Source organism: Notolabrus celidotus, chromosome 21, assembly GCF_009762535.1.
Source record: "Notolabrus celidotus isolate fNotCel1 chromosome 21, fNotCel1.pri, whole genome shotgun sequence".
Taxonomy (NCBI): domain Eukaryota; kingdom Metazoa; phylum Chordata; class Actinopteri; order Labriformes; family Labridae; genus Notolabrus; species Notolabrus celidotus.
Genome location: NC_048292.1, coordinates 23,865,263 through 23,869,149, shown reverse-complemented (window position 1 = coordinate 23,869,149; position 3,887 = coordinate 23,865,263). Strand labels below are relative to the sequence as shown.

Below are 3,887 nucleotides of genomic sequence, written 5' to 3'. Positions count from 1 at the left end.
TATTTTCAAATCTCCAGTCAGCTTTTAGCACTGACTTAATGTAGCATCTACGTAAAAATGACAGTTGGCTGCCGCCCCCATCAAAAAATTACCCAAAAACTTGTTCGACGTGTGTTCCCTGACCAGCAGGCCACCGGGCCTAACAACTTTTCTAGGGGAAACCCTGATATTTGTTTTACTGTATTGGTTTTTACCCATGCAAGGTAATAAACACTGCTGAAAATGACTGCTGTTGACGTGATTTATTACATGATTGATTACCTCTGACTTAGGAATACAAAGATCCAGGGACAGGAGACGGGGTCATCGGGAAGCCCACCGCTGCTAATTTGCCCTGGTTTCTTCTCATGGATGAGGTTTTAGGACAGAGGCCTTCCATTGCCCCCCCTGTCCTAATTGCCTCCATGCCTGAGGACACACCAGGGCCAAGTGCCACAGCGGGTGAGCAGGAGGAGGAGGAGATCCTGTTGTTTACTGTGTTTTTAAATTAAGATTATTTATGAGTTCTATTTTTTATATTCTTGATCTTATTTATTTTACAGACTGAATTGCACATTTTCATAATTTTTACACAAGATTGATTACGTGTTTGTGTAAAAATTGCCATATTGTTACGTTTCAGAGACAAAAAGGGACTGAAATTTTTCTTTTACTAAAGAAGAGTTTTTATTATTGTCTCTGCTCCCAGTGGAGGGGTCCAGCAGCACTGCCAGAGACTCTCTGCTCAGCCTGAAGTCTGGCCTGGTGTTACCCTGGCCAAAACATGTGTCCAGTACAGGAACAGCCAAGTTGATCCTGCAGTACATGTGTCTGGTCTAGATTAGGAAAAGAGGAGAAAAACAGAAGAAAATGGTTAATTAAACAATAGCTGCATAATTTAAGTTGATAAATTAATTCTAGTTAATTTTAGAGCTTTGCTAGATAATGCTAAATCTGTCTATCTATCCACTTACAGTCAGACAGGTTTTGATGATTCATGACAAAACATTTTTATATTAAATTAAGGTCAGGGTGAACTAATTGTCAAAGTTAAATGACATTAACCATATGCCGATCTATAGTTTTTATGCCTAGCTTTAATGTCTCTTCACAGTAATTAACGTAATGTATAGGTATATTAACTACTGACTGTTAACTAGCTACAGATTTACCTCTCTACGGTCCTCTCTCAGCCAGAGATATATGGGGCGCTGTTTGTAAAGTTGTGCACACTGAAAATATCAGCAACATTTCTCCACATTTAGCTCCAAAACGTCATGAAAATTCAGAGTGCATTTTTAAAAGTCACTTTTTTTATCACATTTAGAGGAATATTTGTGATTTTCTTCACATTTAATTTTGTTATGAATAATATAATGAGTTAAAACCACTGTTAAATCTAAATGTTAAATCTAAATCTAAATGTTAAATCTAAATCTAAATGCTAAATCTAAATCTAAATGTTCAAAGTTAAATCTAAATGTTGAATCTCAATCTAAATGTTAAATCTAAATCTAAATGTTAAATATAAATATAAATATAAATGCTAAATCTAAATGTTAAATCTAACAGAGACTGAAAGAAAACCTGGATCTCAGGATGACTATGTCAGTGACTGAAAGATTATTGTTTTAATAGTTTGGTGAGAAAGAAGCTATATTCTTTGCTAGAACTTGAAAAGATGGTATTCTTTAGCATTGTTATTTTTGGGGGGGTTGTAAGCAATCATTTAACAGTCTTCCTGTGTTGTGATATATTAATGTAAGACAAGTGCAATTCTACTTACTTTCCACACACTGTAGAAATTCCAGAAATTTTACCACCGTCATCTCCTCCTTAGCTCTCCTGTTACTCCCCAAAACAGAGTAGCTTGGCTTGAGGACACCAGCAATGAAGTTGGTTCCCAGCTCTTGGCCTTCCTCTGGTTTGTCAAGCAGTACAAGCAGGGGTTCTCTCTCAAGAGGGATAATACCTGGAGGGAGATTCAACAGCATTTGAGACTGCTAATGAAGAGTATTTGTGGCTAAATATTGATTTATTTTCTTTCTTTTTTTTATCACAAACCATTTCTCTTAAACATTTTATTTTAATTACTACGCAAATGTTTTATTGCTACAATTATTTGTACAAATAGGAGAAACAATAGAAAAAAAAAACAGAATGCTTATGTTTTCCCGAGTATGAAAGTAAATAAAATTCCACAGCTGTACACCTCAGACAGAATTTGGACCTACATACAAGACACATTAGTCTCCAGCATAATCACCAACACTGTAAAATAAAAACTTTAATTACCCATATGTATTTACTTTATCTGTGATGGTCTCTAATTATGTGGTTAAATAATAAATGTATCTTCAAATTAGTTTCTTTTTTCACTCCAAGAATGGAAGCAGCTTCAGCAAAGGTGGTTTTCAAAATGAGAACATTTTCCAGCTCTTCTCTGGATATAGCATGCCTTCCTTAGTAATTATCCTGCAAAACAGCAAAATGACAATCAGCTTATTTCTAGAGAGGAAAAATATACACTGACCAGTCACACTAATCAGATCAATAACAGGTTAAAATGTTTTGAATGCTTCAACAAATGATAATTACAGATGGTATTAAATATAGAAATGTTTTCTGAAAATTGCAATCTAAAGATAGCATTACCAAGACTTTTTTTTAAAGTGAAAAATGTAATGACTGAATGAATACTTACAGAATGATCATTCAGTGTGGGGAAATTTGATCCTGGTGTCAATTGAGTTGATTTACTGGTGCCCTGAGGAGTAATAAAATACAAATAAATGACATTTGCCATTATTATCATGTTGTGTCAAATATGTTACACTGGTAAAAATGAAAATAACTCATATATATTCAGATAAGAATTAAAATAATCTAACTATGAGTATGAAAACCTACTGTGCGTTGTTCTGTCAAGGTGGAAACGCGGGATGGTCCTGGTCCAGGCGCGGTACTGGCAGAACTCTGGGGGGCATTTATGTTTTAACTGCATTAAAAACACTTTTTCCTCAGGGTAATGTGCCTATCACCAACTAAATATATAAAATAAAATGAGGTACATCGTTCATTATCTAACAAACCTGACCCATTTTGGCTAGCTTGATATGCATGATAACACCATAGGCTAACCATAGACTGTATAAAATATGGATGTAGTATCCGTGACGTCACCCATCTGTTCCTGAGAGCTGTTTTGAAGCCAATTGACGGCAGCAGCCATATTGGTAATGCAGAACTCAACTAGGTAGAGTGTGACGTAGTGTGAGCCTCTTAGCCAATGGCTGTGTGTTCCCGACCGGGAGTCACGTCAGTCATGTCCTTATTTGGGCAAAACTCGTAATCTTAATATCTTCTGAACCGTCACGTTAGAAAAAAATTCACCCCCCCGTACAGTGTGTGCCATTAGAGAGATTAGCTTTGTAAGGCCAAGCCGTTTTTTGAACCAGGCTGTAAACATGTTTATTAATGCTGCAAATATCGTCTTTTTCTCATTCATATCTATGTGGTTTCCGGTGTTTCTGCAGCCAGCCTCAAGCGGATTTTCGATGTATTGCAGTTTATAGCACTTCAGCATTGGCTTCATCGTTTGAGACCGGAGTTTGCCGCTTGGCTAACACTGAACACAGTCTATCCCACATAGCTTCGAAAGGAAACTTAATAATTCTCCAAGCGCTTTACAGGAAAATAAGATAAAATTATACAATAGAAAAGCAAAGGAAAACAGTGCAAAAAAAAAGCAAGGCAGCAAAATAAAACAAAACAAGAAAAAAATCAATCAATTATAGTTTAAAAGCCTTTGTAAAAAGGTGTGTTTTGAGTCCGGATTTGAATTTGGTGAGTGAGGGAGAGAATCTGAGGTGTTGGGGGAGAGAGTTCCAGAGGGTGGGGGCAGCGAC

The 3,887-nt window shown here is 36.4% G+C and overlaps 1 long non-coding RNA gene across 2 annotated transcripts; it reads right to left on the bottom strand.

The window, feature by feature from the left end:
- Nucleotides 1-680: 680 nt before the first annotated feature.
- On the bottom strand, nt 681-3,018 carry LOC117804769. Of its 2 annotated transcripts, none has more exons than XR_004629244.1 (5): nt 2,890-3,018; nt 2,684-2,746; nt 2,275-2,454; nt 1,766-1,951; nt 681-815 (listed from the first exon to the last, which is right to left on the bottom strand). It is a non-coding gene; the product is annotated as an uncharacterized LOC117804769 (long non-coding RNA). The 2 variants fall into 2 exon arrangements; XR_004629245.1 differs by having other exon boundaries at nt 2,289-2,454.
- Between the last annotated feature and the right edge of the window lie 869 nt (nt 3,019-3,887).